Genomic DNA, 23075 nt, shown 5'->3' on the forward strand with positions numbered 1-23075 from the left:
ATAGACTTCTCATGGCTGGGGGACAAAACACGCCATTGGCACCGTCCCCACGTTGTTTTTCAAAAGTTTTCTGTCGTGTATGGACGTAACCGTAACTCAGACTTGTTTCCATTTATTATTGCAGGTTTCCACGTCAACTAAAATGGCCCTGATCTCACGCCAGCTATTGGCGGAGGTAACAACACATCATACAGAAGAAGGTAATTGTGGACTTGAACTTTTAACATGTCTTCCAAACTTACTGCCACTGTTGCTTTTGCGCCTGCTTACCCTGTCACATCCCTGTAGTGCCCCCACGCAGCCCCTACAGCTTGCACAATGCATCTTTCCAGTTTATGTCCATAATGCATCTTTTGGATGTGTCGCTTCAATTTCTACATACGTGACGCAGCCATCAGGCACACACAAACATGTAGTTAAAAGAAAGCATATCTCAAACCTTTGACTAAACAGTATACATAGCAGTTTTGCAGTTTCAACGGGTCTTGCTGACTTGTTGCATGAGTGTCCTACATTTTAAATCAAGGTTTTGATGCGATTCAAATTAATAGAAAGAGGCCTGACGCATAAAGAATGAAAAGTGTAAATCAATCACCCTCAGACTAAATGACATAAATACCATTAAATTCCATAAGATCTTATTTCACCTCACTCTGCTCTTAATGCCTTTCTCTCATCTGGAGTGACATGATTTTTTTTTTTTTCTCGTGACACATGCTGTAATTGACAAAGCCTGGCTACACTTTGCCAAAGAGTATTGAGGTGCTGTCTGGTTGAAGAATACAAATTCATCCTGAAATCGGAGGTGCTCAACAAAACTGCTGCCAATTATCTGAAGCCCTGTAAATGATAACTCTGTGGGCACTCAAGCATAAAACAAGGAGATGAAGATGAATCGTACTCTTCCCCATCATTCCATCCCATTTAATTGACAAGCTCTCACTCGCTGTTAAATTTAGAAGATTACAAATATGAGCTGAATCTCGAGGACCCAGTCCTCCTGCTCTAATCATATGCAGAAGCAGTCCCAAATTAATCTACATATTTTAATAAGGTGCCAGTAGCGGGGAAGGTGTGTGCAGACATTTAACGGATTATCATCCGCCGTCCCCCGAGTTCAGAAATTGAATAAATATCTTTCATATAAATACATGGGAACCTCGGCTCATAGTGAGGAGCTTTTCTCTTTCCAACTTGCTTGTATTCTCGTCTCTCTTCTTCCCCTTGCAGATGAACATGTGGACTCGGCTTTTAGAGGCTTTCGCTTCACTTGTGGACCATAGTCTTACACTTGGGCCGATTAACAGTCCCAAGCACTTATTGAACAGAGAAGATGTAATTTCCCGGGCTTGCTAATACCAACAGCTCCTGCGTTTCTTCCTTCCAGTGTAATCTTTGAGCACAGGAGTGAAATAGGATGGCTTTATAAAGAATTAAACCTGCTTTGGAGATGAGGAGGCCTTCTGAGTATATAAATGGCCACTACTATAAGTTTAAAAAGTTTTTAGGCAAACTAAAAACTTACTGTGGTTGACTCATGCCTATGTGAAGCACTGTAGAGAAACTTAGCCGAAGCAACTGGCTGATTTAAGATGAATCCGTTGACCTAAATATATTTTTTTCTTACAACCGTCTGTTTTGGCTGTAAATATATTGTTTGTATTTCTACCCTATTGTAGTCTGGGCATGGGAAATGTTTGTTACGGTCTAGGCATACCGTGAAAATACTAAAGACAATAACATCTTTCAATTTCCTACTTAAGATATACATTTTTATTAAACAAAGATAGATTTAAATTGAAAAGAAAAAAAGGCAAAATCACTCTCCAAAACAACAGTAGTAATCAGATTTTTTTGAGGGGAACTATTTCTCATCTACTTATCAAGGTATATTTGGTGCATTACTGTGTACTTATGGTAGCAGGATAGTGTACATTGCATTGACCAAAAAGTAAACTGCACTGGCGGCGTTTCTTTGTATTGAAGGTGGTTACTTTTCATGGACAACAATGTAGGTTAAATGTTTTTGAATTTCAAGGTTTTAAAATGTCTTAAACAGTCATATCTTTATGATGAAAAGTCTTCAATTTGGAGCCTGCATTAGACCTGTTAGTCTCAGTCTTTTCATCAGACTTCCTGATACGAAAAAAAATGTAGACTACCACGAGACTTATTCATTACTTGGAAATGACGATGCATGTGGCCTCGTGACATGTTTTTGTTGGGCCCCTCTTTAATCTCTGCTTGTAGCAAACACACCAGCGCCATAAAAACACCAGCACTGAACTTGCAGCTTAACCTGCTATTCACCTTCCTAAACATATCTATTTTCCTTAAGAAACCCTGAAAATTACAAGCTTCCGCATTCACCGCAAATAAACCGGTGATGGAAGTCCTTAAGTGGCAGTACAAAGAGTTATAAATTGTTTTTTTCTCACCTTTTCACAATGCCAGAAGGAATATAGCCCCATTACACTCTTGAGGGTCACTTTTAGTGTCTGAAGGCAGTGCTTACACAGACTTTACAACGTGTATCATTATAGCCTGCCATATAAGGAAGCAGCAAGGATGAGAAAGGGAAAGGAAGAGGAGGTCACCGAGGCTGTCAGTTTCAGAGGGGAGGCGACCGACGCTCAGCACTAAATTATCACCACTTAACTGAAGGGAAACTTCCTTCCTGTTAGGCCACCTGTTTGTGAAATCAGCAATTTGAACATGTGGCACATCATACTGAAACCTCATACCTTTCCTTTGTTTCCTGTCAGCCAATTCTTTCTTTCAAGTTCTCTTTTTGTGGAGAAATATTAACCCCACCCAAAATCACAAGTATCACTGTTAACCACACATATTTATCCTCAATCAGTGATAGACATATCTCAGGACCGAGACAAAACGGTGATAAACCGCCACCGCGACAGTGATTTGTCATTTAGAAGTGATTCGTCTGGTGCTGTCCCATCTCCTGGCTGAGTAAGACATCACATGTCAGCAGTGATTGACAGTTCCCAGTTCTGTCAGTTAGCTGCGGGGGAGCTGCAGGGAAAGATAAGGACATCTATCTGTGTAGTCCCTAATGGCAGGCTGGGGTCACATGAAGGTCCCTTTAAAACCAGGACCATATCTGCATCTAGGAGGCCTGGATTGACTCCTGCTTTAACACCTGTCCTCAGATGACCTTTCAACTCTACCTGACCACCACTTTTTTTTTTATCTGGATCAATCTGCATGAAATTTTTTTTTAAAGTTCCTCTCCTGCCATTGATTAAACCCCTAAAATCTCTGTTAATCAAAATTACATATTTACAAGTTTTTTTACGAGACAAAATCTCCTAATGCCTTAAGGTGGCCTAGATGCAACTCTCCACTGTTGCCTTAATTAACCTCCACTCCTCACCTTCAAATCAATGATATGAAAAGCCCCACCCTGCAAGTTGATGCGATTGGTTCCCTAGGTATGTGACGTATGAAACCCCGACTGTGTGTATTCAAGATTGTCATTGGCACACTGTAGTTCTGAAGTGGAAATACTCAGCCTATTAAGAAAAAAAACAAAAAACTCATGGACATGTTAATTCAGTTAAAAGGTTAGGTTTTCATTGGAGGAAGTCTTCGGGGGAAAAAAAACACCCCTACATAAAAAAGATATGAGATTGCAGAGCATTACAGGATGAATTGTTAATTGAAGTGCCATCAAAATATCAAAATTTTAACAAAAAAACAAGAAAAGGAAAAATTATACGTACCTTTTTTACCATGTTAAAAGTTTACATTTCCATCCTACCGAGTGTACACAAGGCTAAAGGAAACTTTAAACTTAATCTTTTAACCTATCACCTTTGCACGATAAAGCACTTGATACACTGAACTTCACCAGACTACACAATACTATAAGTGTGTTAGCAGATTTAAGTGCCCTTTACTTTTATCTCTTCAAATCTCCTTATTTGGGTTTATACAAAAGCAAATGGAGAATCAGACATCGCAGGGGGTTGAGGGAGGGATGGGGGTGGTGGATGGGGTGGGAGGTTGGTGAGGCACTTAACCTTAAAGTAGCTCGTATTTAAATCCCTCAACATATGTAGTCTGGACCTCAGCTCTATGTCACAGTTTGTTTGAGTGCGTTTGACTGACTAGCTCTTTTGTAATGTTATTAGATCGGCATTAACGTGTTGAGTGCTACAGTAAAGAGGGTTGGGTGCCCCGGTGTGCCCCGGGTGGTGCAGTATATATCTGTATCCACGTGGAGCCATCTGAGGTCAAATGACTTTAGCAAAGTATTAGAGGTTGGATGGGATTAGAGGAAAACAGGACAAACACTTAAACAGAAACACATTTTAATTACAGTTCAGGTTTCACTGTGCATCTGTCACTACAATATCAGGAAAAGCCTCTGCTGAGCTAATGCGTGTAGTGTGTGCATGCGTGTGCTTGTGGATATGTGTTGGCATGTTGGACTGCCGTTTGTGGCTTAATAGGAAGTCCCTCTGTTGTCAACCAGGGTACTTTTGTGAACTCACTTAACTCTGTTCCTGTTCCTTGTATTACTGTAGGTAATTAGAGTCACTCGACCACAGCCTGACCTCGCTGTTATAGGATATTACTTTGTATATGAAATTGAATTTAAGATTTGGAGACATGATTTTCATACAGCTCCACAGAAAAAAAGCACTGATAAGGACTGACACAGAAAACTTAGAACAGACACTCTAAATCCATAAATGACCTTGTCTGTGAAAGAAAAATTCAAATAGCGACGGGAAATGACAGAGTGGAACAACAGGACATTTAAAGGAGAAACCAGACAGGAAAATGTCGGGGGGTGTAGAGGGTATGAGAGAAAGCCTTGCTTATTATCCCAATCATTGAGCGGAATAATAGGACAACAAAAAGCCTGAGTGTGCCCAAACCTACCAGCCTGCCTGCCAGTCGGACCTGATGTGGTTAAAAAGAGTTTGGCTAATCGACTAAGCACTCGCCGTCCCCACCCCAGTGACCCAGAACAGCCATCTTCCTCTCCCCGCGAGACCCCTACAGAGCAAACACTGCAGGGACATTAAACGCTCATACACATTTTTAACCATTATCCTAAATGGCAAGGACTGTTCTTGTCTCCTTCCATAAGGTTTGAGCTATTGAATAAACTCAAATGATAATCCATCAATTTATTTCTACTTAGGTTGGTGAATAATGGCGCAATATCGGTCCTGGACGGAGCATTGGGGAGTACAGATAAGTTCTTGAAAAATTGACATCATTTGTTGCAGTAGGATTCTTTTTAAATCTTTTCAGCCCCACCCCCCAAAAAAATCCTAAGAATCCTTAATACTTTCTGCTAGCCACTTCTGCACACTGGTTGTCTGTTATTTTCCTACAGGCCCATAAACACTCACACATGGCTATGTGGCACTAACACGGGCATGATGCCAGACCCATTGTTAATGTAAATACTTGAGGGCTAGTGTCTCCCCAGAGGAATATCGTTTGAATTGTTGCTATATCTTAACCACCTGTAACATGTGAACTAAGTTTGATCCCTCAAACATTTCCTGTCCCAGAAGAGAACTCTGTGGTGAATGGGGGGTAAAATCCCTGCGTGTGGATTTCCTTTAATTAAAATAAAATTTGCAGTTAATTATGCACAAAGTATTTTAACAGCACAGGTTGCCTGATGTCCTGCATCATAACTTATTTAAGTAAAAGCAACAAGTTAGAATCATAAATAAAGATTTAATCTACTATAGTTTTACAAGTAAAATAAAAATTGATTTAACTTGAGGAAATATATGTCAAATAGGAAAGCCACCCCAGTATTATGTCACCAGATTCTTTAAAAAAAAAAAAAAACATCCACTATGAAGACTCGCTTGAGTATTTCCATTTTGTGGTTTTTACTTAAAATACAAATGAAGTGCGAAAAATTGACAAAAGTGGAAGTGATGGATTTGATGGAAATGTGGTCTTATCATGAAAAAAACTGGCGCGATGGCACTTGTGTGTTTTCAAGCCGCTGTGAGTGAGCAAGTTGCCATGTTGGAAAGCCCTGTCCTTTAGCTCTTTAGCTCTAACCAGTCTACCACGCAGCTAAGAAAACAATGGCCCACTTTTCTCAGATGCTTCTCTAATTCCCTGCCTGCTCGAAGGAGGAGAGAACAAGTTGGCTCGCTGACTTCCTGTGTGCGTGTGTATGAGCGAGCGTGTGCACGTACAAGTTTGTGATAGCGAAGTGATTGTTAATTTACATCCGTTCATTGCCATCCCCTGGTTTTAATTCTGCCATTAGAGCATTAAAGGCGCTGCTGCCAGAGGCCCCATTACTCTGTTACAGGGGGATGTTGGAATGAAACAGTGTTATTATATAAATACCATTGCACTTTTGACTCCAGGAAGCTACTTCCTGAGGTGTAACCCTTAGTCATTCAGGGACCTGATTTACAGTAACTGGCCAGGGGTGGACGTGCTTCTCTAACACTTTATTTCAGCCCTCTGCGCTCCTCCCCTTCTCTCTCCCCTTCTCCTTCCCACCCTTCACAGACACCCAGGTTTCTCATCTAAATTTAGGACGGGAAATCTCACTCTTTGACATGTCCTGGGGTTGATTTTCACCTCGACCACCGGCACAGCTGTCCGTCCATGTGACGTCCAGAGGCGAGATGTTCTGCTTTATTAAAAAGTGTGAATATGGAAAAAAAAAAGAAAAAAGAAAAGTAGAGCGAGACATGCATGCACTAAAAGAGGTACAAGACAGAGACTGTTAACATACATCTGTCCAATTTGTGCGCGCAGAGATCCAGCCTTGTACTAGCCGGGGCTGAAGTGTGTTTGTTTGAATTATAACTGGCCAGCATGCGTTTTCTTTAGCGTACAAATCCATAGAAGAAAGGGGTACTGTTGTGGATCCATTCATCTGACAAACGTCTCAGGCAATTTGAGGTAAAAGACAATAACAATTTACATGACAGAGAGAGAGAGAGGGGAAAGGAAAAAAAAAGAAGATGCAAACTCCCCGCCAATCAAACTTGCTTTTGTGTACACCACAGCAGATAAAAAAGAACCTGACTTTGGAATCAAAAGATTAAAACAAAAGCTCCCTTGTCGAGTGTCTGTAATAGCCCCAACTCTCTGGCTACTGATTATATAGAAAACGACTGCAATTACATTTCTGGGTACACAAGAGAGAGGCGAAGAGGCAAAACCAGGCCCAGGAGAGATGATTAATATGCATATTTTTATTCAGATGCAGCCAATGCACTGACAGCCACACCGTCTTACCACTTCTCTCATCAGCCAAACGCAAAGCATGGCCACCAGGAAAAAAAAACAAAAGAAACAAAACAAAAAAAAACAGCCTGTGTTTTTCTGGCACAGAATCTACAAAAATACCCACATAGGCATCCTACTCCTTTTCTTTTGGTCTCACATTTGATGAGAGAGCAACAGTAGCATTTTAATTTAAATGTGAAAATCCCAGTTGTCTGAAGGAAAATGATGCTATTTCCCCCGTAGTGAGTCTTTGGAGAAATCCTCAGCTCCCCTGCGCCTCTGTAACTCCTAATTTATTTCAAGAGTGTGTGTGATTAGAAAAAAAAAAAACTAAATTACTGTATCACATAAAACAGTATAATTAAATTAATATTGGATGTAATAATTACTTTGTGGATTCTCATTTTTCATACACACAGCTGCTTTGTTGCCCGAACCATTAGCATTTGTCTACTGCAATTAACAAAGGCTCTAATGAGATTTCTGTGTATGCATGTGTGTGTATGCGAGCGTGACATTATGGGGGCCTTGTTGGAGTGTGTGCGTGTGCGCGCTTCGAGTGCTTATGCACGCAGATTTGACAGTGTGGTGTGGGTTAGCAGACACACACACATACACACACACCTCACAAATATATAACCGCTCTGCATTTCATGACATGTTAAAAGGGTTTTGTCATCGCGGGTTTTTTACGAGTATCTTAGGACAGAGTAATTTAGCTTCAATGAGAACATGAACTTTAAGGAAAAGGTGGAAAAGTTCCCACTTTTTAATGACTAAAGGTTGAAGAATCTCCGTGGTGCCAAGAAAGGTACATTACTCTCAATCTCAACTGTAATGTATTCCACTACTTGTGAAAAATAGCTACATTTGTCTAATGCATGTCATGGAACTGACTTAATTCTGAATGATGACCCCGTCCACCGATTTCATTCACATTCGCACACTTAGCAAGGACATGAGTCATTTTCTTTCAACTATAGGAGTTAGAATTTTATATTCGCGGTTAGAAGGAGTTTAACACTGATGTTTAGGATCAGTTAGGGGAATCGAAGTCAGACACACTCAAGAGTTTAATGTCTGCAACAAATAAATTCCATTACATTAATAACACGGCTAAATATGTCAGTTAGTCAATAAGTGTGGCATGCTGTTGGCAGGTTTGGGACCTGCTCAACCTCCTCCAGTGCTCCTTGAGATAACTCTGTCCATCGGTAATGACTACAGCGGGTGTCACAGTTGTCTGTGTATTCTGACTGGCAGGTGAACCTCTCTTTTCTTCAAACAGGACAACAGCCTCCCTCTCTCTCTCTCTCTCTCTCTCTCTACAACAGACACACTTCTGTGCTAGTACTGTCACCACGGATGAAAATGTCCCCTAGTTATCTGCCTGTGTAATTGCTGTCTTGTTTGGTTAGGAGATTAGAGGGCTGAAACTCTTTGTGTGGTCTTGCAGATTGAACAAACAGGCAGCAGTAGGAACCCGTTGTCCAAAAAAAACACGAGACAGACTCTTGTCTGTGTGACGATAGCGAGCCAGATGGACTGGCGCAGGTGATAATTGTGGTGGTTGGCGTGTTGATGGGCTGCGTTAAGAATCGACGATGTAGCTTAATTTGAAAGCCATTCGGCTCCGCACTGTAATGTTTCCAGATGAGGGTGAAGTTTTCCTGCAGAGCGAGGCAGAGTATTTGGACAACTGTGCTCATAATTTAGCAACACAGGAGAAGTTATTGCAAAGTTAAATTTGTCAAAACTCCTTCCCAGTCACCTTTAACTGGCCCGCTCTCTTCAGTGTACTGTATACAACTGGTGCACCTCTCCAAGTGGTGAAGCCTGGTTTGGTCTTTTGTGTGCTGTCGCTAGTCACAAGTGACAGCCTATATTTCAGCAGCCTGCACTTTTCCTCCCTGTCTCTGAGGGTGGTATCCCATCACCAGCATGGCTTCAGCCTCAGCGCTGTACAATACTATACTCAGGTCCTCACTATTAAGGCAAATTTCCATCCCAAGCCCTCCAATCTTCTTTGGGACCGCATGCTTTTATTTCCCTGCTCTCGCTCCTTTCTGCCTTTTTTCTTTCTGCTGTCCTCCCTCCCTGTGAAAAGCGAAGGGGACGTCGGGCTCCTCTTGTCACGGTGGTTCCAATCAGTGGGGCAAAGCTCAGGGATCATGTTTGATACTGTCAGATGGCCTGGAAAATTAAAAACCCAATTAAAGTGGCAGTCCAGAGGTCAGCTCTTCTGCATATCAAAAGCTCTCCTCTGGCTATTCTGCACAAATTATATCCGTTAACAGCTCACTTTGCTTAGGCTGCAACAGCACAGCACTTAGGGAGTAATAAGTGCTTTTCCTCTCTCTGTTCCATTTCAAATGTAAACCTGTGTGCCTGCCCAGCCAGAGGAAATAGAGATGAACAAATCATTACCAAATAAATTCTCGTTGTTTCTTTCTTTGAGCAAGACACAAAGGTCTGTCATGGGTTTATTATTAATGTAGCAGGAGAAAGAGAACTACAACTAGGAGTTTATTTTTAGATATGTTGCCACCTTACTCTTTTTCTCCTCTTTCTCCTTTGTCCACACATGACATGCTACATTTCTGCTCGTATTTATCTTTTTGCTTTTGAGAAATAGCCACCAACCAAGCTACCCCATTTCTCTTTCACTTTCTCTATCTCTCTTGTTCTTTTGTGTACCCTGTTTTACCCACGATTCATTAATTCCTGTACAGTGGTAGGGAAAGGACAGAGAGAAATGGCCAACCAAGCTTAATGGCATGCGTCTCGGGCCAGGGCATTAATATTCAGCTTAATGTTTCTGATAACAGGGCTGGGGGCCATGAGGAGCTGCTGGCCCAGACAGCCTTATTAAGCAGCTGGAGTGGAATGATGCTCGCTCACGTCGGGGATCAAATGCAAGAGTAAACACAAAATGCACGCACACACTCGTGTGCACACCCACTCACAGTCAAGACAGTTGTCTTTGGGACTTCAGACAGCATCAGGATCATCCCACTAAATCGCTCCCACCATCCGCCCTCTCTTTATCTGTGTGTCAGTCGCAGCCTCAGAGGTTTGGTAAGTTGCCGTAGCTGTTTGTAAATGTATCGCAGCGTCATGTGACAGTGCTGTAGTTCATTGTCATAGGTTGGTCAGTTTATTAAATGTTTATGTTTCCCACAAATGAACATAGCCTTGATAGCCTTGACACTTTTTTTTTTTTTTTTTTTATCAGATTTTTTTTTTTTTCCCTTTCTCTTTCCTCTTTGTACAGCAAGCCACAAGTCCTCTGCACTGGGTCTTTTAGCTCCATCTCATTTACATTTAATGACATGATAATACACATTAGCAGACTATTTCAAATAATTACAGCCTTTCACCCGCTTTTTACCCTCACCTCTCTCTCCCAAATGTTCTTCTACATCCTACGTGCTCTTGTCTTTTTCTTCTTTTTTTTTTTTCCCCCCTGAACTTTCATATTTCTAATGGAAATAATAGAAATGCTTTTCCTCAGAAACAATGTATAATAATATGTCACAGGGAGAGGGGAAAAGAAAAGATTGAGCAATTTTCAAATCGGTGAAGGGTTGAATAGGACATTAAGTTCTTTTCTGTGGTGGTGGTGGTGGTGGTGGGCTTTTTCCTGTCATGGTAACAGGGTCTTATGTTGAAGCTAACAGTGGCCAGGTTGACAGGAAGGGGACAGCTCTCCTGTCAGTGTAGCCATGGCTAATGTTGAATAAGAGCTGCTGCAATTCCCTCTGAAAAAAAAAAAAAAGCTTCAGATGCATTGTGTTATATTCTCTCAAACATTTCCTTCTTTCAGAGTAGTCCTTAGTTTGGTCACAAAGTACGAGGAAAGTCTTTTAAAGCTTTTAAAGAGGGTGAAAAACAGAGGAGCTGAGAGATGTATCTGATGAGATGTGGTCTAAGGCGTGCAAAATGGATTTTATGAGCAAACAATAAAAATACAAAAATAATTAAAACAATAAATAAAAGAATAGATAAAGAGCTAAATCTCCACAAAAGTAAAAGATCAGAACCAATAGAGAAAAGTTGATGTAGTTCAGCAAATACAATCCAATAGAGAGCTGTAGTGAGATAGCTAGACACCTTCCTCGCTGATAAAGTTAGATCAGCAGGGAGAGGATGGGACATCAATGAATTACACCTCAACTGCATTCTTTGTAACCAAAGTTTTTGCCAGCTTAGATCCTAACATACTCCTCTGCCCCATGAAATTGCTCTACAGCTAATATGACCCACAACCTAATGGCGAGGGCTATTTGAAATGATAGGCAAAGGATAGCTCGTTACCCCAGATCCCATTTTATTGGATACATTTATGGATACCCTTAAATTCAAGATAAGTCATAGAAAATATTTTTCCAAAAGACAACAGCAAGGAATTTTAATATTAAAACATTGGCATTAGCGAACTGAATCATTAACATTGACACAGGAAAAATATCAAGGGGAATGTCTTCGTCATTTCAGTCTTAAATCAGTTGTGTAACTAAATTGGGATGATCATATTACTTGAAAAAATAATTTAAAAAATAAACCTACACACAAAAACAACCAAAGTTATTGTAATCCCAGGTTCTGTCAGGTTCCATCTTTCTTGAAATTCCCATGTTTTTCATAATGGAACCAAATTCGCATCACTTTTGGATCCAGAAACATTCATGCTGAAAAATGTTTTTCATCCTCGTGTTCATGAAACCAACTTTGGATCCACTTCGCTTTGTGTATGAGGGCTGTATCAGTTCTGGAAACACAGTGAGGGGAATGGTGTTAGCACCCACTGTTCCCTCCAGCCCTTTAAAATGGTCTCCAATTTCTTTTACAATTATGGTACCCTGCAGAGTGATCAGTGAACCTAATGACTCTGAAATGTTGACTGACCATACTGTTAAAGTCCTACACCTTGTTTAACAGATGCCAACAGACATTGTGGGCTGACCCTAAAACTATTTGAATTCACGCAAAGGTGTGAGAGATGAGTCACCATCAAACCATATTACTTTTCGTATTGCTTCAGGGTTGTGCTTCTCACATGAGGAAACGCCACTGCTTTTAATATACCAGCCACTACTTATAGACACCATACAGGTGGCTTCAGGCCATGCCATGTTTTTGTCAAACATATTTTGTCATAATTTCTGAGGCTGCTGTTTGTTACAGTCAAGTTTTTTTGTAAAGTTTTTGTGACTTGCATGTGCTGTTTTCAGCCTGTGTTTCTTTGAAAATGTGTTAATTAAAATGATCATTGTCGGGCGTTTTCTAGAGCTAACACATCAATAACCGACTTTCAGCTTTATGCGGCCACCTGTGAAACTGCTTTTGTGCTTTTAGCAAAAAAAATTATTTCACCAGCACTATTTTGTGCACCAGCTTTCTAAATGTGGTCACTTTAGGCACCATGAGCCATACATCACTCTGACCTGAAGTCTTTTTAAACAGGTTCTGGTGTTGACATGGAACTACATCACGCATATATTTGCACGTGTGTCTTTTATTTTAGTTTGTGTTACGGTGTGCCTGGGCAAGAAAGAAGGGACTTGTAAATGAAATCAGGTTCTGTAGTGTCTCTGTATTTTTTTCCCTGTAATATTGTGTGAAAGAATTAGCCATGTGGAACAGTAAGCATAGCTCCCTCGTGGTGCCTATATGAATCTGTTCTTTGCAGTTGCACTGTTCCGGTCAAACAAATTAAATTACTACACCAGTATGTAAGTAATTTTATGTAAATTATGGTGTTAATGTTCTGTGGGTCGTGCTGTTGATGATGGGCTGCTGTGTTCCTTGTCTGTACAGGCCTGGCTGGAAATGAACATGTAGATTTGCCAAGAACAGTCAACAGTGTGCCCTAATTTTTTTTCTATCTACTGTTTGTAATATAATTAAACATGTCTTTGTTGGCTTGGGGCTGGAACAGTTGTGGGACTTTGTGAGAACAGTGGATTGTGTGCCTTGGTTGCACATGCAGGCCCATTGCTGTCAAGAGTGATACGTGTATCTTGATTTGGGATTTTTTTTTTTTTTTTTTTTTGACCAAGATAAGATTTACAGCAGCTTAACATCCATTATATTGTGCTGTAGATGTTTGTGGACAGTAAATAATAATGAATCATAATATAAAACACTATATCTTTCATCTTTCAAGCCAGAAAAATATCAATTACACAACACATTTGGACTTCCAGACTCTCAGGGGCACCTATGCTCCCTCATCTCGCATCTCTGCTGGCATCCTCTCTCCCTCCCTCCCTCCCTCCCTCTTCCTCCCCTAGCTACTACAATTTATACAGCCACAGAGGAGTGCAGGATTTACACTGGATTTTTGTTTCAGCCATCTATGGAATTAAGAAGTGTATCCTTGCATTTCATTAAATCCTGCCTAATGAGATGACTGTCTCTCCCCAAAGAGCAGATGATAAAGTACCCTATGCCATGGTGCATAAATTAGTATGGTGAGGTTAAATGCTGGAACTGACTCATGTTTCACAAGAGGACCCTATCCAGCAGTTAAATCAACTCGCATAAATACTGCCAACTGCAGGCTGAATTCACCTGCCTGCTTAGAGCTTCCATTCAAACTAATGGATCATTTGTTGGCTTGTAATGAAATCAAAATGCAAAAGAGTGAAGTTAAGTACAAATTAGTAGCTTTCCCTGTGTGCTGCACTTCTAAACCTGAACAGTATTGTATGGGATTTAAATGTTCTGTACATTGTATGGAGTAGTACAATATCACTAACCTTATTACCACTGAAGAGCCATTTTGGTATGCTCCCTTTTCTCAGGAGGTGTTAGGATTTTTTTTTTTAATGTATTGTGTGGTTTATGTCTAACATTAGATATAATAGTCTAAAATCTTAAACTCTTTAAAAACTTTGCACATTCAAGCAGTATTCACAGATAATTTTTAGCTTTAATTTGACATCTTGAATCTTGACAGAGGAAGAGATTCCGCTCTCTTAGTATCACTACGACACTTTGGCAGTTGGTTTCTGTTGGAAATGGGTTGAAATGAACTCAGTTCACTGGCAAATGACCCCGTAGGTCTTTTATGCAAGCAGCTTATTGTAACCCAGTTACGTTTTAAAGTAACAGGTGCGCTAATGTAGGGAACACTCATGCAGGTCGTATTTAAGAGCAGGAACCAACGACCTTTGGGGTCGTACAGGTTGGAGGACTTATTGAGATTTGTCACCTAAATATAAACGCTGCAGTAAAGTAGAAGAACATGAAAATTGCATTAAAATTACAGTAATTTGTTAATATAGCATAACATATAATAGCATAGTATGGTTTAGTATAGTTTACCATAGCATAATTTCATTGTTATATTTCTCCTGCTTTTCCTGTGAATGTGCGGTTGAGAATAGACAGTAAGTGGTGATAATCAGTTTGATATATTTCAGCCGAAATTTTATTATCCTAATGAGGTGCCACTCATGCACTTTGATGGAGGCATTTCCGATGTGCTAGTATAATTACCAGTGATGAGAAAGCTAACCAAATTTCCTTTCATGAGTTCATCGGCAGTTACACCCCACCCCACCCCCCCACAAATACTCATTCACAGACAGGTTAAGAGGCAGACGGAGAGGGAAAGAGAGAGAAAATGAGAGAGATGGAGAAATCATCGAGCAACTCGAGTGGGGCTCACGTCTGATTTGATCATCACTTCTAATTGGAGGATAATTTTCATAAAGTCTTTCAAATAGCTGACAGCTTCTGCCCTCCATTCCTGTCTATCTCTACAACTCTTTGACCATATTTTTCCATGCTTTAAAAGATGCCCTCGGCAGAGAGTGCGTGATTGGAGGGGATGCTGGGAGTTTGCTGAAATTCCAGGTATTTTAAGCTTTCGGTTCCACATGGATGTAATAGACTTATTCTCAAGCAGTTCTTGTCTCTCTAATTAGTGGTCCCCCCTCGAGCCGTAACAAGGGCACTGACGAGAAAGGCTTTTTCCCAATGATAATGTGAATGGATACCTGCAGGGGGAGATTTCTACACTGTTCCTCATCCTGTCAGCCACTCTGGGTAACACTGGGGCTTAATGAACCTGAAAACAAGACACTGTGTGGTGAGGGGTGTGTGTGTGTGTGTGTGTGTGTGTGTGTGTGTGTGTGTGTGTGTGTGTGTGTGTGTGTGTGTGTGTCTCGTAAATCCAGATGGGTACAGTGTAGTACCTTAGAGCTGGCTCGAGTACAGTATATTTTAGAAAATACAGATGCATCTGGGGTGAGAAAGAAAACATCTTTATTATGAAAATGCAGTCAATTATTTGTCTGTGTATTTTGGAGTATGTCAGCGGTAAAGGTGAAGCGGCAATCGGCACATCCACTGAGCTTTCCCGCTGAATCACGAGAGCTGCTGAACACGTATTGTGATATGTGTGTTCTGTCTCTGAGACGGTGTGACTGATAAGTTGACACCGTGGAGATGCATATCTAGGATGCATGCAATGTCACAAATGTCATGTGTGATCGATCGAACGCCGCACTGTCTGAGTGAGAGGTCATTGCTCTCCATATACAGCCGGGGGGGAGGAAGGGGACAGAATGCCTGGTCAGCACATGGTCACATTTTGGATGCACCATTTTCCCTCCGTGCCCCTCCTGGGTGTGTAATGAGCTGAGTTGTTGTTGGTGGAGCACACGTCACTCCATGTGACACCAGACTCAGTCAGAGCAGACCCCGTGGTTTATCTCGAACACTATAGGCCCTTCCAATGAGGGGCTGCTACTACCTTCTCAAGCCTGCTGGCATTGAATGATGTGTTTGTTTATTATGGCGGATAGGTGTCATGTTAGACATGCATTAAATCCTCGCAAAGTGAGCCTCGGAATGTTTTTATCCAGTAAAAGTGCTGTTGACCAAAGTGCGGATGAAGTGATCGGGAAAGGTCTACGACAGACTACAGGAAATTAAAAGAAATGGTTGGAATAAAGGATGGACAAGAGAATTTACGGACAGGTTGTATGTGAAGGAGGTGGAAAGACAAAGAGAGGAAAACGGAGACAGAAAGAGGTGTAAAAGACTGAGAGACAGCGATGGAGGAAGGGAGCCACAGATGTGGCGGGGCCTCGGGCAATACAAGTCATTATGGTGTAAACTGCTCCAGTGGTGATGTTGTGGAGGGAACACAGAGGTCACTATCTCGGGGTGTGTCAAGCAATACATGCACGCATACACATAAGTAGACACGCACACACACACACACGCAGAGGAAATTGAGAGAACATCTGGATATGTGCCACCTGCCTAGAGGAAGTCATCTAGTTTACACGCGGTACAGGAGGGGGTTTGTCCCTTCCTGGATGTGCAACCTTCATGCTAGCCTGCACCACTGGGAGAGGATGGAGGACAGAGTGGAGAGTGAAGAGCGTGCAAACCGAGTGACACACTTTACAGGGATTAAGTGTTAAAGTAAACACGGATATCGTGAGTTCAGACAGGAAACGGGGAGAAATAGACACCGCAGTCTCCTCTACAGACCTATATCATGTTACCGTGGTGGCTTGTTTTACTCGGCTGCAAGTCCCTGGTCAGCGGTGCTGGGTGGATGCTCACTGATAAGGGCTGTATCAGTGGAAACAAATTCAGAAGCGTATAACTGAGACATTTTTTTTTTTTTTAAATTGGATGCAGTAAAAATGATCAAAAGTAAATGAGCAGCATTTACAATATGATTTTTAAAAAAAAAATTTTTTTTTAACTCCTTTAGCATTAAAGCAAAAAAAAAAAGAGGTAAAGTAAGATACATCCACAAAACTCTACGCTAGGTATTGACCATCTGGCTCCAGCCCAAGCTAGCGTGCCACACAACAATTGCTTTCATTAGCTTAATTTATCATGGTGGTAAGCTCAATTTACTTTTGCTTGTGCAAGTGTGGCTCATTAAGATTCAGTCTGCCGTTTCCTCGGGCCGTCTTGTGATCATTCACACAAGGTTCACGCATTTTGGACCAGATAGGAAGCACTCGGGGTTATCTGCCAGACCTAAACTGTTTAAATAAAGGCAGCAAAAGAAGAGGTGGAGAGAGGGATTATGGTGGCAAATGAGAGAATGAGAAAGGGATGAAGGAGGAGGAGGAGGAGGGAGGGCGGGGGGGGGGTGTCAGCAGAGGAGTGATCTGAAGAAGAATGCCGTTGAAGAGAAGTGAGGAGAAAGAAAGGCTCGGCTCTCGGTTGACAGAATGGATGTTGCAGGGCTGCAGTGGAAGAGGAATGGCGAAAGAGCCAGGGAAGGGAGGCACGTGACTAAATGTATTCTGATAACTGAACAGCAGATGTCTCGCATGGAGCTCCTTTGTTGCCTGAACAGCAGGACCCTGCACTTCAGTGGGCTCACTTCACACCGCATTCATTTGCCTGCCAGCTGCCAATTTAGGGTAGAGAGAGTGAAAAAGAAGGCGAAAAAGAGAGAGAGAGAGAGGGAGCGGAGGGGAGGGAGGGTGGCTCACACCAGTCCGTCCCTCCCCACCCTCGGCATGTCTTGCAGAGAGGCTGCCATTCCGCTCTCTCTTTCCCCCGGTGGCCTGTACAATTAGTGATCTGCATAACCACCCACACCTCCACGCAGTGCTCTCACAGAGCAGAGGGGGAGCTGCCTTTGTCTTTTGGCTGCTGTACAATGAGTCGCTTTGGACTTGGCTGGAAGCCAGAAGCTGTGGCACAAAACTGCATGTTCTTGATGGATGACGAATAGTCCCGGAGTCTTGTTTCCTCATGCAGCTGATTTGGCAGGTCAGAGATGAACTGCATCAGCGGCCATCGACAGCCCTTTTGTTAAAACACCTTCTAAGCTGTGGTGAGGGAGAAAGTTTTTGAATTGCGAACTCTTATTGTCCTCCTAGGTACCTTAGCTCAATAGAAGCTCTCATTAAGCCCACAAAGCCCACAGTTCATTAACACCTGGGTGAAAACAAATTCACACCCCTCTGCTAAGTGATGGGGGCCGAGGCGTGATGGCATCACGGCTTTGGTGAAGGTGGCTGCGCGAGGCGAGACTCGGGTGACTACAGCCACAACTTCACAGCTCACCTGAGCCAAATCACATCTCACTTTGTACTACACATTTCCACCTTATGAGCAAGAGCTCTTCTTATAATACTAATGGTGAACTTAAGACAGGTGGCTTTATTTTTCTATAAACTCCATCACTGCATTCTCCTTCGTCAGACAGCAAAGCCATGAACTTCTGTTTGACGTTCACCATCTTATCATCTTAATTTTAAAGGCCATTCAGTGATGTGGGCGCTATGGGTGCTTTGTAACGAATGCTAACCCCGTTATTAAGGCTTGTGTGGTGCAGTGTAGAGGACATAATACATGTATTGATCGACGACCACCAGCTCATCTAAATTGTTCTCACTTGTTCCAGGACAAAAGACAGCAAGAGCAGATCCCTCTCATCACCCACCTCAATGTCAATTCACAGGACGAGCAATGGAACGAGCATTATCCCCACTTCCTGAGTTGGAGGGTGGGAGATGATAAAAACTTTTTGATTAAGGGGAAGGGAATCTTCTATTTCATTCTGATTCGGGAAGCAAGAGAAAGAGCGGGGGATTAATCTTAAGGCCGTCGTTTTACTGCCTATCCCCACTGCTGTCTCCGAGCTGAAGAAGCACAAGTGAATAATGGGGTGTCCATCAGCCGTGGGCTCAAGCCCAGATTGGGATTTTCTCTGGGGATAATACAAAGCAGGGCGACAATTGATGATTCATAATGTACAGTTTTAGCCTGGCGATAGTGCCAGCTATTGTGGTGGGGTTGGCATTAGTATTACAGTATCTCCGTGAGGTGCTTCCGTCTGACAGCAATCTTGGGAAGGAAGTCTTCTGCTGAGGCTGGGAGAATCACGAGTTTATAAATATGGATATAGAGAAGCACATATTCTGTAATTCAGATGACAAATTGCACTTTTAAGTCGTCTGAAGAAACATCCTCATTCAGTCACACATGCACAGTGTAATATTTAAGAATCCTTTGAAAGAAAAGGAGGATCCAGCTATGGCAGGAAGAAGCGAGGAATAATGGCGCCTTGTTACGTTCACTTACTTTACTCCCTCGTTTTGAACACAGCAGCTTTAGACTGAACCAAGAATAATCCTGCTAACAAAGTTGTCTGGCTCTCCAGTCATGTGAGCAGCACCTGTCGTGTCGGAGTGGAGGCTGAGGCGGCGCTGGGGATCCATGGAAGGGACGCTATCCATCAGTGGTTCCATTTGATATTTAATTTAGACTTTTATGAGCCTTAGAGGATGGGCCATGTCATTTTTCCCTCTCAGGTTCTCTCTATAGGGATGGAGGATAAATTCCTTCCATCCGTGCAGCAGCCTAACCAAGGCTCCCTCAGATTTATAACAGTATGTGATGCTTGGTGATGCTGGTGGCGGACAATGACTGGCCTACCTACAGCACGTAGTACACAGATCTCTGTCCCGGTCATACCTGCTCCAACTTGGACAGAAGTCTGCAAAAAGTGCACTGATTAATAACAGGTTTTAATTGTTGCCATAAAAGTTGACCATGGACATTATTACATTGGCATTATATGAGTAAGAAGGAACTGTTATGATGATGTCATATCTGGCATCTTGAGAAGAACAATATTCCCATTTAAAAGCAGCAGAACAAAATCAATTAATTTAGCATTAATCAACCAAGTTGGTGATATTATGCATACATGTTTTTCCCATGAGTTATGGATGGAGTAAAATAGGCGCTATTCTGAGAGTGTAATTTTAAGGAGCAGCATCGAGTTTTATAAACTAATTCTCCCTTAATGGTCTGTGTTAATGTAATTTATAGCTTCATTCATTACCCCTTTTGTATTAGTAATTATTTCTAAAATACCAAAGAGCCATCTTTTCTTTCCTTGTTCTTCTCAGGCTCTGATTTATCGCCACAGCTCTGGCCTGATGCTGTCTTCCCAAGGTGTGACATTTCAAAATATTTATAGCTCTGGCACATTAAAGGCCTTCCTTTTGAAGGTGACCGACCGCTCTTCCACACCAGTGTAATTAATAGAATCTCAGCCTTGTGTTATTTATCCGCCGAGTTCTGTTGAAACACGATGGAAAACAGCAAGGTGTTGGCTCAGCTACTTCAGCTCATAAACAGGCGTCTTTATACCCGCCAGTCCCAGGATGCATTGCACCGGGGGCGATAGGGAGACCATTCCATGTCAAAGCCCCAAAAGTTTAATATTTTATTGATTAGATCTAAACCTTCTGTCCAAAGTGGCAATTAAAATTCAATTAAACTGACTGAAAGCATCATATTAAATTTCATCTCTTTATGAGCTCCAAGATAATGCTGGAGGACAAGACTTGAATATAATCACACCCTTTTTAGATTATATTATCCAGTTCATTCACTATAAAAGTGACACTTTTAGGTATACTTTCAATATTTCTTCTAATGAACATATTTTATTGCCATTAAATCAACTATTATTGGGCATTGCAATAAAGAGAGATGGCTGCTTTTGTTCTGCACTCCGCATTAGAAAAGAATGAATTGTGCCCAATTTTTGCAAGTAAATGAAACGTCAAGCAACCAGTAAAGTACAAACAAATAAATTTTGCTCATTTATTGAAGCAATGCTCACTAACTTTACAAACTCTGGTCACAAAATAGTTTACGGTAATTTTTCACTGACCAATGACCTGTTTTTTTATTTTTTTTATTTACTGCACATCAATATTATAAATAATATACTTTGTTTTAAATTTATCGTCAGTATTTGTATAATGATATTTATTTTTTATGTGCAAACACTGCACAGCCAAAACAAATGTGTGAAAAATCATAGTAAGTCTTGTATATTTTTATTACGTCTAATAAAAAAAAATTAAAAAACCCTGAAACAAGACAGGACTCTGCAGCCATGCTCACACCTTTGTGAAGCCGTACTTGGGTACATTAAGGCTAAGAGCTATATACTAATGTCTGCATGCATTTCTCCCAAGAAATACAAAGTTGTTCACTTTTTTTATACAAGTTATTATGGTGTCACTCACAAAATTTCCTCCTCTTCATTTGTATTCTGGTGGTCCTTCTGAAAATAATTCCATAATTGATTAGATATTAGACCTCAAAGATATACATCTGGGGGTTTGTCTGGTTTGATTGACATTCCCAGGGTGCAGTCAGGCTTCCGCTGTGGGTGGGTGGGCGTAGTATCCTTTGGTTTTCAGTCAGATCATGGCTCCCTAGCTCCTCCAAATATGGTAACGTATGGTTCCAACAAATCAAGATGGCGACGACTGCAGCACTGCACTTGAGGCTTTAAAACAGCAGTTCACAAGCCAATGAGTGACGTAACTGTTGGTTTCTTGCTAATATAGCAATATACTTGTTAATATTTGCTATTTAGGATAAAACACAAAGCATTAATGAAAAACTCCTTACGTTTACAAGTACCAAAGTGGTGAACACTCTCGTGCCGAGTGGCACGAGACAAAAAGGCACAGGAGCACAAAAGTGATAACAATATTAATCCTGAGGGGACATGAATGTGGGCACCAAATTTCATGGCAGTACGTCTAATAATAGTTGAGGAATTTCACTCCGAAACAAAAATGTCAACCTCGTGGTGCCACTGGAGGAAGAGTCAGAGTTACCAACATCATTGGGTCTGTTACCTTGAAGGTAAAAATGAATTCAAACAATAGTTGTTGATGTATTTCACACAAAAAAAAAACAAAAACTACAACATCATATTGGTGCTAACAGAAAAGTCAGTGTACTACTAATGCCAGTAGTTTATCCTCGTTGGACCATGAATATATTGACAAAACTATCTCCTGTAGTTGTAGTGTACTGTAGTTGTACCTCCTGGAGTGGAGGTATACCACTGGAGTGGCTAAAAATGTGGCCAGCATGTCTGTTATAACAAAAACATTAGCACTTATGTTCTATTTGTTGAACAAAAATAATGTCAGACCTCATGTCGTAATCCTGTATTTATTTATTTTTTTTTTTCTACCAGGCTCATCGAAGGTCTCAGGTCAGCGGTAAGCCACAGCAAAGCCATTGATCCCCACAGCATCCACCACAGTAAGCAGGCTATTTAGATGTACACAGAGAACAGTGTGAGAGACTGAGAGAGGTTGTTATTACTGAGTGCCTCTCTGTTCCCTCCCTCCCCAGACTGTTTGCTCTGTGTGATTATTCTCTCCAGCTCCCTGAGCATCCCGGCTCCTGCCTCTGTGATAAAGATATTCATTTACCTGATATGAAAATCTTGTTCATGCCGATCCCAAATGACTCCAGATAGAAGAGGAAGAAAGTGGGGAGGTGAGAGACAGCGGAGGTGGATAGAGGAAGTGATAGGATGGGAGTGCATGAGGGGAAAGGAGGAAAAAAGTGGCTCGAAAAGAGTGACATGAAATATTAATACAGTGTGAGCCAATGTGACACCAAGAGTTTGCATGATAACAAAATAAGGCTTTGTATTATTGTGGGTGCTGCGTATTCATAGATTTGTGGAGAAATCATTGCCAAGTCATACAAGTCTGTTAAAGTGGAAAGCATAAATGTCTGTTAGGGAAATGGATGAATGGATGGAGACTGTGTGTGTGCACAAACTTATATTATAAAGTGTGTAGCTATTGCTGTGTTTTGTGTGTATGCCAAGGAGCGTCTCGCTGCACATCCCCCCCTTTGTACTAATGATGATATTCCTATCATTTTTACTGCGTCCGAATGAGGAGGCTTTACATGCATCCACGCTAACTCTTCCACACTGATGAAGTAGTTTATTGGGGGGGATGGCGACGACT

General features: G+C 41.5%; 1 long non-coding RNA gene across 1 annotated transcript in view; it reads left to right on the top strand.

The window, feature by feature from the left end:
• Positions 1 to 23075, top strand: part of LOC138625914 (uncharacterized) — a 53677-nt gene that overhangs the window by 15465 nt on the left and 15137 nt on the right. Inside the window, exons 2-3 of the long non-coding RNA XR_011311261.1 lie at positions 125 to 200; positions 22283 to 22350. This is a non-coding gene — a long non-coding RNA (uncharacterized lncRNA). The remainder of the gene's footprint in view (positions 1 to 124; positions 201 to 22282; positions 22351 to 23075) is intronic.

This window comes from Brachyistius frenatus, unplaced genomic scaffold (genome assembly GCF_029030835.1).
Source record: "Brachyistius frenatus isolate BFR_SWC_R1_liver_20210118 unplaced genomic scaffold, ASM2903083v1 Contig_67, whole genome shotgun sequence".
Classification (NCBI taxonomy): Eukaryota; Metazoa; Chordata; class Actinopteri; family Embiotocidae; genus Brachyistius; species Brachyistius frenatus.